The 13838-nt window shown below is 36.5% G+C and overlaps 1 pseudogene; it reads right to left on the bottom strand.

The window, feature by feature from the left end:
* Window positions 1-10993: 10993 nt before the first annotated feature.
* LOC114107679 (vesicle transport protein GOT1B pseudogene) lies at window positions 10994-11456 on the bottom strand (annotated as a pseudogene).
* Between the last annotated feature and the right edge of the window lie 2382 nt (window positions 11457-13838).

Raw genomic sequence — 13838 nt, 5'->3', positions numbered from 1 at the left:
AAATTTAATCAGAATTGCATTTGAAATTTGGAGCAGTTTCTTCTTAACAAGCATTAAGAACCCATGCCTTAGAATATTTCCTGGCAGTTAGAACATTCCCTATGAATATCAACAATTCTTATGAATAATACGCACTGTCTACATAAAAGTACAAACATTTGATAATATTCACATCAGGACTAACATTTGATATAGTCATGTATAATTATCTAAGAAATTTAAGTTCTTGGTATCTCTACAGGAATTCATTCTTTGTACACTTGTCCCCAAACACAGCTACAGTCATGAGTTGGGTGGGTATAATTTCTTATCAGTGTTTTCATGTCAATATTGATTTATATATTCATAAATTGATTTATTTTTAAAATTTACCAAAAAAAGTACCTAGTGTTCATCTAAGTAATCTAAACACAATACCTATTGCATGTGAAATATACTAGTTCACATTAACATGTATTCTTAAGTCTCTCTGTGAAGGTCATTTAATCGTGTCCTTGAATAAATCTATGATGTATTTGATGAGAGACTTCTAAATAAATAAATAATAATTACAAATTTCCTTTTGCCCTTATTTATACACACTTCACAAATTAATTCCACAGGGAGCACCCATTTTCTGTTCATTCCATACTTGATGCAGTTGTGCCAACTAAGACACAGAGAGGATTCAAATTAAATTGTCAGGTTTAAGGTCCAATCCACTAAACATCTTTATTTTCCCAGCCAACAGAACTACTGAGCAGAGGGCCAGTGGTCTTAACTGCAAGTATGTTTTTTAATTCCCTCCAGTTTCCAGCATAGGAATGAATCAAGACCTGACTTTATGTCTCCTTTAGATTGAGTGGGATAAGGACATACATGGAGGGGGATGTGGTCTGTTATATAAAAGTCCTGCATGTGGGAGCAAGAGAGAGATCTGTGCTAAATTATGGTGTGCCTATACTTTTTGTAAACTTTGCCTTTGATCTATGGTTACCTTTCTTATAATGGATGATACCCTGCTCTCTGATCTACCAGAAAACCCCAAAAAAGAATGGCAACAATAAACAAGAGGTCTCTTCCTGGATTGAAAGAACATGAAATAACTGGTGGGTCATCAAGAGGACAATCTGCCAGGATCTTCCTGGTATGAAGCCCTGTATCAAACATGGCTCAACTCAAATGGACCTATCCAACCATGGCCTCTTTCTTTTCTACCTAAAATATTAATACAATTTACAAAAATATAATGTATTCTTTCATTTTCTGTAAGGTAATAATAATGTGAGCATATGTAACTAGAGTAAGACTGTTCCCATGAATTTAAACAAGTGACTCCAAGCATGTTGCTCAGGACCTGACACTTAGGAAGGCCTCTACATCAGCCTATGATGTTATGGTTACTTTGATTCTCCTCAACATCCTTACATCACCTTTATAATCATTTTGGAGTGCTTAACAAACAATTTAGAATCATCAATTTTTTACTATTGTGAGTAATATTTCTGTGATATGCAGGACCTGTGTGGTTGGAAACTAAAATTTTTAATAAGATTTCTGATATTTACACCATAAACAGGAATGTAAACTTCACAATCCTCATAGCTGAAACATTGCATATCCTGTCATCTGATTACCAAAACTGTCATGCTTGTCCTCATGATGTGGAAAGAAGAGTTCCAAGAGCAAGGAATTTCTTCCTGGAGTGACAGGGAAGTGAAAAGGTGTTAAGAGGTCCAAGGGACAACCTTCCAAGACTCTTGTGCCCAGGTACTCTGTGTCTCTAGTCACACAGCTCAATTCTAACAGTTTCAGTGCATTCAACCCAAACACCCATCACAAGTTACATAAAAATGTTGAGCTCCTTTAGTTTCTGTAAAATAAGAGAATGTGGCACTTACAGCTTGGGGAAGACTACAGAGATGAATTCAAACAATCTACATAGAACACATAGCGCAACACCTGGCCCTCTGGAGTATCTCAATAATGGTTTTGATGTGGTTACTGTCATCCTCATCTCCACCATGTCCATCATAATCTTTTGGAGGTGCTTAAGAAATAGTTTAGAGGGACTAATTTTCTGCCATAGTAGATGAGATGTCTGTGGGAAATAGATTCATTGTATACGGGAAGTAAAATTTAGTAGGAGATTTCTAGGACACCTACTACAATCCCATATGTATATGTCACAGTCCTCATACCTAAAATTTTTCACATAGGCATCCTCCCTTAGGTTACCCAAACTGCTTTATTGTCAAAATAATAGGAAACAATGCTTCTGACAAACCTTACTCCATCCTTCATCTCCCTCAGTACTTACTGGGTGATGATGCTTCTCTGCTGGGTCATGGCAAAAGACTGCAGATTTGAGGCCCCTACCCTGCCTGTTGCCCACTGAGTACTTCTCTGTCTACAGGACTGGCATCAATGCAGTCTCAGACAGGAGGCTCCTGATGCAGTTAATTGTGGGAGGAGGAGACACAAATGGAGCCAACTGTACCAGAAACATCAAACTGAAGGGCTAAAGGCATAGCTGATTATTTACTACTATATGACCTTTGAGGCTCAATGCACAGAGCTCATAATTAGCCAAATTGGTCCAGGTTATCACAAACTCCAAGGACTTCCTACTATTAATACAGGAAGAAAAAGAAGAGAGAAATGAATATTGACAAAGGAGGAAGATCATGTGTACTATTCATTTCTGTCAGTTCTTTTATTAATTTTTTTGTAGTTGAATATGGACAGCATGCCTTTATTTTATTTGTTTATTTTTATGTGGTGCTAAGGATTGACCTCAGTGTCTCGCAAATGCTAGGCAAGCGCTCTGCCTCTGAGCTACAGCCCTAAGCTGTCACTTCTTTTTTAAAAAATTCATTGACTTTTGGGTTGGGGTTGTGGCTCAGCAGTAGAGTGCTCACATCACACATGTGAGACCCTGGGTTCGGTCCTCAGCACCACATAAAAATAAATAAGTGAAATAAAGATATTGTTTCCAACTACATCTACAAACAAATTAAAAAAGAAAAAATCATTGACTTTTTAAAAAACTAATTTCTATTTGTGTTAGATAAAATTTAAATTCCAAAGATACATTACAATTCTCACCATTGTTAAGTTCAGAAATCAACAACATTCATTAAACCCACATTGTGGTACATCCATCACCAACATTCACCTCTAGGAACTTTTTATCTTATCAAACTGAAATATCGTATCAATTAATAACTCCACATTCCTCCCACTCCGAACAATGATTACCATTATCAACTATGAAACATGATGAGAAATTAATTCATTGAACTATATAAATGCACATAAGTGATGACATCATAGAACTCAAGTGTAGTAGTAGTGTACATTTCACCTACCAATTATTTCTAAAATGAAATGCTAACACTAAAAATTTATAATATGCAAACCACACGTTTTTCCCTAACTTTGCTCTAGTTTCTGCATATGACTCTCCATATATTTAAAATTCAAATATTCACGTGTAATTTATTCACACTTGAGGTCCAGAGACTACCAGTACTTCTCAGTTCTGTTATACAGATTTGTATTAACCCCATACAATCTCAGTAAAATATGTAAGGTAGAAAGCACCTCTTTGACTCTTTCTTTTAATCTACTTTATGTAGTGTCCTGACAGTATGGTTTTATTCTTTTCTGATCGTAAACCCTCTAATAAATTGTTGAGACCTTTAGATTCAAGGAAAGCCCCAAAACCCAGGTGTCAGTCCCAAACTTCTTATGCCTAAATAATTGTTCACATCAAAACTTTCGAATTCATGGATTTCAATTCTCTTACTTTACCTACCTATGAACAACTTGGGTTCATTATTCTGCTACACTAATTAATGATTTAACTAGGGAAAAATTCAAATAGTACAGGAAATATTATAGCATATGTACAATATTTTCATCTGAAAATGAAATAAAATTATCAAGATTATTAGTTGTAAGAAAAGCCTTTTTAAATCTATTAAATTGCATAAACTAGTGGTCTAAGTCCCACTGAACAATACACTTGCCTATGGATTTTTTAAAGTATTCTGGTGTCTTGGTCTCAAACCAAACCTATGTAATCACAATATCTGCATATGGCATTCTTGGTGATCCTTCTTTACACTGGTTTTGAGGACTACTGCTGTTCAGTCAGCTTTCTCACTGATGTGACCAACAAACCTGACAAGAACAGTTTAAAGGAGAAAAAGTTTATTTGGGGCTCAAAATTCCAGAGATCTTAGTCCATAGATGGCCAACTCCATTCCTCATAACCTGAAATGAGGCAGAACATCATGGTTGGGGAAAGTAGCTCAAAACATGGCACTAGCTAGGTACAATGGCATATGCCTATAATCCAAGTGACTCAGGAGGCTGAGGCAGGAGGATCACAAGTTCAAAGTCAGCCTGAGCAACTTAATAAGGCCCTAAACAACTTAGTGAGACCCTGTATCAAAAAAATAAAAAGGACTGTGGATGAAGCTAAGTGGTTAAGCATCCTAGATTCAATCCTTGGTACCATAAATAAATAAATAGCCCCAGGAAGCAGAGAGAGAACTCTCTTCACCACAACAAAATATAAACACCAAACATACACCCCCAGTGACCCACCTTAGGTCTAGCCACACCCCACCTGCTTTCAGTTACCATCTGTTAATCCCTATCAGATGATTAATGCATGATTAATGTTAGGTTAAGGCTCTTATAACCCAATCATTTCACTTCTAAATCTTCTACCATTGTGTCACACAAGTGATTTGGGGGGATATCTAACATTCAAACCATAATATTCTGCCCCTGGACCCCAAAATCTCATGCTTATCTCACAGTGCAAAATACATTTAGTCCACATTCAAGAGTCCCCATTGTCTCAACAGTTCCAGGATTGCCCATAAGTCCAAGTCCAAAGTCTCCCGAGACTCATGGCAAATTCTCATCATGAACTCCTGCAAAACTCAAAAGCAAGTTACAAGTATCCAATATATAAAGGTACAGAGTAAGAACTTGCATTCCTTATGGAGAAATAGGGGCATAGAAAGAAGGGATGGGACAAAACAAGACTGAACTTCAACTGGGCAAACAAGCCCTGTAGTTCTATGTCCAGCACCTGGGGTTCTCTCTGAAGGAGTGTGTACATCTGCCCCTGTGTTTTTGTTGGTTGCAGCCCACATGGTCTCTCTGTTCTCTTGTCTCTACTCAAATCCTGTAGCTTTCCTCTGCAGATGTGCCACGATAATGGCATTTTTTAATCTTGGGGGTCTCCACTGCAACTCTGGCTTTCTCCTCACATCTCCACACAATGCCCTCTCAGGGGCAGCCCACAGGGACCCTAATCCTGCTGTACTTTGCCTGATTTCCAAGGTCTTCCCTTGAAAACCTTTTCCTTTGAAAATTCCCCTAACTGCAGGATCCCACATTTCTACAGAACCAGCACCACGTGATTGATGCCAAGATCTGCTGTCATCTTGAGTAGTAGCCAAGCCTCTAGAGTACAAAGCTGCACCAGCCTCTGAGTGCCTGAGCACCTGAGCACCTGAGCATGGTGAAACAACTTCGAAGACTTCCCTGTGCAAACAGGGTGCCCCACTGGTCTCTTCTCAAAGGAATATTAATTTTACTCCCGAGAGCCAGAGATGAGTGTGATATTGCCAATTCCTGGGGTGCCCTCAAGACATCTTTCTTATTGTCTCTTGCAAAGCCTTTAGCATTCCTTTACTGGCAGTAATGTCTTTAACAACTGCAATTTCTTTAGCCCTAGTTTTACTCCCACCTTTCAAGTCCAAAATTTTCAAATCTTTCTGCTTTCTTCTCCTGAATACCACAATAAATTTGGCTAAAATCTGCCAGAAATACCCATTCCACTGCCTAAATACTATGCTGCCTAGAAATTTCTTCTGCCACATTAAGATGTCCATCACTTTTAAAATCAGCCTCGCAGAAAGTCTCAGGACACAGGCAAATCAGAACACAACATGAATGGCCTCTAGTCCAATTTCCAGAAGAATCCTCTTTTTCCTCTGAAACCTTTGGAAACTGTCCCTACTATCCATAGTTATACCAGCATTCTGGTCTTCTGAGCTCCCACCAGAATTTCAATATATGTGGGGAAATCTATTGACAAAATTCAATATCCCTTTATGGTAAAAGTTCTGAAGAAATTATATAGAAGTATTTTACCATATCATTATAAAATATACATGTGAAAAACCTATAGCCAACAGCATACTAAATGGGAAAAAAACTGAAAACATTTCCTCTAAAATTAGGAATGAGATAAGAATGTCCACTCTTACTACTTCCTATTTGATATGGTTAAGACAAGAGGTGTCCCCCCAAAAAAAGATCATGTGTGAGAAAATACAAGAAAGTTTAGAGGCCAAATTATTGGGTTATTAGAGCCTTAACATAAGGATAGTAACTGTAGACAGGAAGGGTGTGGCTGAAGGAGGTAGGTCACTGGGGTGTACCTCTGGGGTACATATTTTGTCCCTGGTGAGCAGAATTCTCTCTGTTTCCTGGGGCCATGCCCAAAACTGCCTTCTTCTGCCACACCCTTCCACCATGATGTTCCACCTCACCTCAAGCCCAAAGCAATGGAGTTGGCCATGTATGGACTAAGACCTCTGAACCCATGAGTGCCAAATAAACTTTTCCTCCTCTAAAAATGTTCTTGTGAGATCTTGGTCACAGTAGTGAAAAGCTAACTGAAACACTATTCAATATAGTACTTGAACTTTAGCCAGAGCAAATAGGCAAGATAGAGAAATAAAAGGGATACAGGTAGGAAAGGGAAAAATCAAACTATACATCTTTTAGATGATATGATCTTATATTTAGGATATCCTAAAGACTACACTAGAAGACTTTTAGAGCTTATAAACAAATTCAGCAAAATAACAGGATACAAAACCACAATAAAGTTGGGGAGAAGAAGAGAAGTTTAATAGATTAGACAAAGGGGAATGAAGGGAAAGGAGGAGGGACAGGAATAGGAAAGACAGTGCAATCAATCTAACATAATTTTCCTATGTATACATATGAAAATACCTAAGTGAATCCATCATCATGTATACCCACAAGAATGGGGTCCTAATTAGAATAAGCTATATTCCATCTACTTTAAATAATTATATCATAATGGATTCTATTGTCATAACTAAAAAGAACCAATAAAAATAAATACATAAATAAATAAATAAAATGGAAAACAAAAATACCCTTCCTTCATTGAGAAAAAAACATCATTCTAATTAAAGGTAATTGAAAAACAGTCAAACAGATTATTTTATTCTAAGATAATGATATGAATTTCTTGGATGCAGAATATTTATAAAAACTCTGTGAGAGCTAAGACCATGTTATTGGAATTCAAATAAAGTTGAAAGTTCATAATCTCACTTTTATTTGCCAGTTAAATTCATGGATTTTCATAATTCTTTCACGTTAACATTTTATTCTTTCACAGAAAGAGGGTTTCATTCAAATACGTAGATTATCTTTTTTAAATCATTTTATAACCCTAACCTTGGCTTTAGTGGACTTCAAATTTTGATGAATATGCACATAATCATGAAGCATCACTGATCACACACTAGCATACAGTGCATGTGTCAATAATTCAACAATAACGAATTTTAAAAACACTTCTGAAATGTTTTGTTTTATACAGTGTTATCTGTATCAACCCCATACAAATATAAGCAAACATCTTATACATAAGAACACTTTTGCTATTTTCTATTTTGGCAGGGTTTTTTGTTTTTAGGTTTTGCTCTTTATTTGTTGTTGTTGTTGTTATTTGGTTTTGCTTTGTTTATTTGTATTCCATAGTGTCCTGGTAATATCAGTTCTTTTTATCATAAATTCTATTATTTACAAATAAAGAATTTAGCACCTCAAGATACGTCTCCATCAGGTTTGAAACTCAGCCTTCTTAACCTAGTTAAAAGAATTTCATGCTAAGCCTTCCCATGAAGGCAAGATTCATTGACTAGTACCATGAGGGAGAGGCCTACAGAAGCGAGAATTAGTATAGGAGAAAAACAGAACTTTGAGAATTCCTGGACCCCATCCCAGAACCAAAACATAAACTTAGTCCTCTAAACTGAAACTTTGCATATTGATAACATCCCAACTGACATGGTTGCCCCAGTGATGAGGAAACAATGATGCTGACAGTTCCTCCTCTTTTTACCATCTCCCACAGAACTTATTGGGCAGTACTGCATTTCTGCTGGGGCATTACCAAGGAGAATGGATCCAGTGCTCCTCTCCTGCTTAATGTGTGATGAAACCTCAGGCTCTGTCCTCGGGACTTGAAAAATGGCTCAAGTTTATGAAGATGCCAATGAAGACAGTAGACAATGCTGTGGAGCCACTACACTGGAACTAGCAAAGTAAAGGGCTAGAAGCACAGGCTAAATAGTTCAGTTGTGCAACCTTGGAGGCTCAATGCACAAAGTGCCTAATTAGTCAATAGGTCCACGATAATTCAATCTCTGAGGACTTGTTAATATTAAAGGAAACAGAAAAAGAGAAAAGTAAAAGTACTTGGTCGGACTTCCAAGTTGTTGGATCTTTATGTAAAACTCAGACTACTTTTTCTTCACTATAACAATCAAATATAGGATTTGGTATCTGTCAATTCATTGTATTAATCTGAAAATATATGGAGAATTAGATTTCTTGTTTCAAGAATCTCACACTATTTCCATTCCTATATGTCTCTAAGGAGAACTTCATATTTCAATTTATTTTTCCCTTTGCTTGGTTTGGTACTTTACGTACTGAAGATATATGGGTTTTTTACTAGTCCAACTGAATCTTGGTTCTTTTTTCTCTCGTGAAAATATATTGATACATTATAAAACCACTCATGGTTACATAGGTTTTTGATAATATACTGTATTTAAATACTCCAGGAGCAGGGCTTGGGCTGTAGTTCAGTGGCAGAGTGCTTGCCTAGCATGTATTTGATCCTTAGCACCACATAAAACAAATAAAGATACCTGTTGATCTAGATCTACAAAAAAAAATTAATAAAATTAAATAAATAAACAAATACTCTAGGAGCAGCAGGAGGAAATTATATTTTAATATTAATTTCTCTTTTTTAACCAATACATAATAATTGTACATATTTAAAATGCCATGTAATATTTGGAATCAGGTATACATTATGTAATGTCAAATCATAGTGATTATATCTCTTCAAACATCTGTCATTTCTTTATGGTGAAAACATTTAAAATTCTTTCCAGTAACTTTTAAAAATTACAGTATATATTTTATTTGCTACTCTCAAACTAGAAAACTGTAATTAATCCTTCCCCATCACTCCCTCGTAATCTTCAAGGCCTCTGATAACTATCATGCTACTATCAACTTCTGAGACCACCTATCTGAATGATATCAGGTGGTGCTTGTCTTCAGAGTCTGGCTTATGTAATGTCTTCCCCTTCCATCCATTTTGTCTCAAATGGTAGAATGGCATCCTTTTATGGCTGAATAGTATTCATTGTGTGTATGTCCAACATTTTCTGTATCCATTCATCCATTGATGGACAGTAGGTTATTTCCATTCCTTGGCTAGTATGAATTGTGCTTCAGTAACAATGGGAGTTCAGATGTCTCTTCAACAGATGTATTCCATTTCCTTTGGGTACATACACAGCAAATGGATGGCAGAATAATATGGTGGTTCTATTTTTAATTTTTTTTAGGAAAACTCCTTGTGTTTTCCACAGTAGAAAGCCTGATGCTTTACTTTCTATTCCCAGAAGTGACTTCCCATCACTTCTTCCATGTTCTCATTGCTGAAAGGGAGTCACTAGGTTCATGCCATACATCATGGAAGTCACACAAGGGCATAAGAACAAGGAGGTAAGGTCATTGGGAGCATATTAGCCCCTCCCCACCTCATCTTCTATCAGAACATTAGGCTTGATACAAAGAAAAGTTTAATGCATACCTAATGGATATGGGACAAAGTATGCTGTTTAGCTGTACATTGATAAATTATAGAAGGAATAAATAAATTATTTTGAGGGGATCCCAAATGGCAGATATATAGAGATAGATATGAGAGGAAGAAGCTGAGTATATTCAGACATTTAGAATACCTGGTCTGTACAAAATGTATTACTAAACCAAAGTCATTTCATATTAGATGGAGGGATAAAATACTAGGGTTATAGCCAAGGATGAATTTACAACACATGAAAATGAACACAAAAGATAGTTATATTTGCATACCAAAATGCTTATTTTCACTTCCCCCTCCCATGATCACTATCCTTGAACAAAAAAGAAACACAAAAACTTTTTTCATTCTATATTGGATGTTCACTTGAGAGTTTTCTGACCATATACTTTTATACACTTGGAGACTTTTTTTCTAGAAAGGAAAGAGTTGATAAATCAACCTTTTATTCTATGAGATAATATTGGACATACTATCGGTAGAGGAGAATAGATCCCATTATTCATATTTTTTTCAGAAGAACCACAAAAGTTTTATTTTAACTCCATGTTTACAAAAAATAGTGATTCATACATGAACTGGGTTTTCACTGGGTTTAATACATTAAAATGACATAATCCAACCCTACTCATGCATTACTTTCAGAGATACAGCACAACTGGAAATAGAGTTGCCATCACGGTGGACATTTCTAAAAGCAAATGCCTATGGGTGCTCCTGAGCCCTCAAAACAATAATAATAGTAGTAAAAACAAAAGTAACCAACACCACAGTTCTCTAAGAATGGCTGTGTTCTGCACATTGTGGAAAAATAATAAAAATAGCCTTCTAGAGTTTCAATATGCTTCATAACATGAATTTTGTCTCCCTTAGTTTGCTTGCTGCCTTCTGAGATCAGTTGATTAGAAGCCTGTTTTCATTGCTTCTGTACTAATTGCTGTTGGTCTTTGTAGGCTACATGTTTTAAGTTTCTGTAAAGAACATTACAAATTATTTGATGTAATTTAATTTTGTACTGAATATTCTTCAAAGAATTTTACAAACAATACAACATTTTAAATGAGTTTTCAAATTCTCTTGTTGTGAAACAATATTGTTGCTTTTTCCAACTTCATCTATAAATGATCTAATTCCAGGTAAATTTAAGAGGGATCCAAGAACTGGCATTCTTCTAATAAAGCCAACCACACAGAAAAGAAGCCCCTGAACAAGTTAAAGAATCCATAATTTTCAAAGATCCTGCCTCTCAAATGCCAACCAATAAGAACTACAAATACACCACCTAGGAAAAATCCTGTAGCTCTCATTTTATGTTTTTGGGGAAAGAATCTGAATGTTCTTTCTAAACTGATTATAAAAGCCTAGCCAGTCACAAACAAAACATTTCCAATAGCCAGTAGTACTTTGTCAAAAAAAGATAATCATTCCAAACAACAGGAAAAACTGTTAATCCCATTTCAATTTTCTGGGTGTCTATAAAGGAGATCATGGTTGTAGTGGTGAGGGCAGTGGAGGCAGCACCTTGAAATGCCCAGTGTGGAAAGCTGAGTAGGGAGAAAAGAAGGCAGGAAGCAGCCCAGGAGAGCTGTCACATCTTCCAGAAACATCCACTGTTCATATTTTTAAACCATACATTTCTCTCAAAAGTTGAGAAATTAGAGAACAGGGCATGGAGACACACACCTATAATCCCAGCAAAAATGGAGGCTAAGGCAAAATCACAAGTTTAAGGATATCCTGGCAATTTAGTGAGGCCCTAGCAATTTAGCCAGAACCTGTCTCCAAATAAAAAGGGCTGGGGATGTCGCTCAGTGATTAAGCATCTCTGGGTTCAATCCCTGATACCAGAAAAAAAAAGAGTTGAGAAATTAATCTATGGAAGGTCTAGTGGTCCTGGGAAGAAGTACCATATTGCATATGAATGTAAAAATACCTTAACTTTCTCCTCTGAAACAGTGGATAATTTACTTGATGTTATATAAGGTAAAAGTGTGCCTATCTCTGCCCTACTGTATAAGACTTTGGATATATAGATAAATGACATTCAGTTTATGCTTTAAACTGCTTACATTTAAAGAAGAATTCTCAGTGACATTTCTTAAATTCCCTCTATGAACAAAGAATAAATTTCATAGGTCTCTGAGCAAAAACTTTGCATTTTAGACCCATTCAGAATAGCCATTCCAATGACCTTGCTGATCCTCAATTTGAGAAAGCAATGCTCCCAATAGTATCTCCAGCATCTCTGTGTGCCTCCCAACACTCACTCACTGAACTAGGCTTCCTTCCTAATGAGGTGATCTTGCTAATAGTGCTACTGAAATTCATTCCCTCTTCACATCTAATGAGCAGTGAGAACTGAGGATCTTTCCTCATGAATGACAGGAGTCATTCCCCAGAAACAGGAAGGGGCCTCCTAATACAGATGACTCTGGAAAGAGACAGAGGTGTGATTTCCACTGAACCGGAACCAACATTCTGAAAAGCTGAAAGAACAGGTTGATATTTACTGTTGTATCGTGTTAAGCATGCTGTGTGATCAAGAGTGCTCTTGATATTGTTCTGTAGGCACCACAAGATTATGGATCTATCCCTCTTCTTTCCAGCAAGTTACACAACCCATCAAATCACCATGTTCTCATGCAAACTTTCCTGTCACATGGGAAGAAGTAGCTCTGTATTTTATATCACAGCAGATACCACCATGTAGCTCCTTTCCATGTAGTATGGAAAAAATGACCCTACTTTCTCTCCTACTAGCAGGATTCCTCCAATGTTGTCTCAATACACTGCAATCATTGTGTTCAAATTCAACAAATGTTCTCATAGATTCTTATTTTTGCTTATGAAGTAATTGCTCATTTCACTCCATAATTTTTTTTTCTTCTGTCTTTTTATGGGTGTTACCAGCAAACGAAGTCTTTCTTTTTATTTTAAATAATTTATTTATTTCTTCTACTCTAGGATCCAGTTGAAGTGCAAATGTTGCATTTAGTTATCATGACTCATTTAACTTCAGTCAGGGACAGTTCTTCAGCCTTTATCTTTCAAAACCCTGACATTTTTAGTCAGAGTTTATTTTAAAAGGATGTCCATAAATCTGAGCTGTGAAAATATTTTATACTATAATTTTTGTAGGGTCTTACACCTTTCAGAATTAAACACACACACACACACACACGAGACACACTGGGAAAGAAATTAAATGAACCCAGAAGCAGTACATTTCAAGAAGCAGTGATTAGCAAAAACAACAGCAGACAAGGCCTGTTTAGCAGATATGGACTGTCTTAAATAATTATTTTCTCCTGATTATAAAAGCAGAAAACAAGCATTAAAGGCCTCTCACCTGTTAATCACCTGCATTTTCTCCCATCCTAGGAAGAAGGCCACCACCAGAATAAAAGCCCCACTACATCACAAAGTGCTCATTTGCAGGTGCCATTTAATGAAATAAACTTTTAGCCATAGAAACATCAATGAAATAGTAAGTGCCAAACCTTAATTCCTCCACAGAGACACTAAATTAACAACACATATGGACCAAGTTGCCTTTGTGAGAACTCCAAGAACTAGTTAAGAGATATTAGCACATCATGGAAACACAAATTCAGGAAGAGGTGAATAAAAATGGACAAGAAATGTTGCTGTATTTGCCATCGAGGACCTACACCCTCCCAAAAGCAGCATGACACAATCAGGAGAAAATTCCCAAGTTCTGCCTTGAAACAAGAATAAGAAGGTGGAATATTCATGTAAAGATGTATCTTTCTAGTAGGCTTATGCCTTGCCTGACTTAGAGCACTATAGAGAAAGATACACAGAAAAATGTTAAGGCTCATACATTACCAGAGAGACTGTAGTACCACAA

This window comes from Marmota flaviventris, chromosome 1, assembly GCF_047511675.1.
Source record: "Marmota flaviventris isolate mMarFla1 chromosome 1, mMarFla1.hap1, whole genome shotgun sequence".
NCBI lineage: Eukaryota > Metazoa > Chordata > Mammalia > Rodentia > Sciuridae > Marmota > Marmota flaviventris.
Note: the sequence above shows the minus strand (reverse complement) of the source record. Positions and strands in the feature narration are given on the sequence as shown.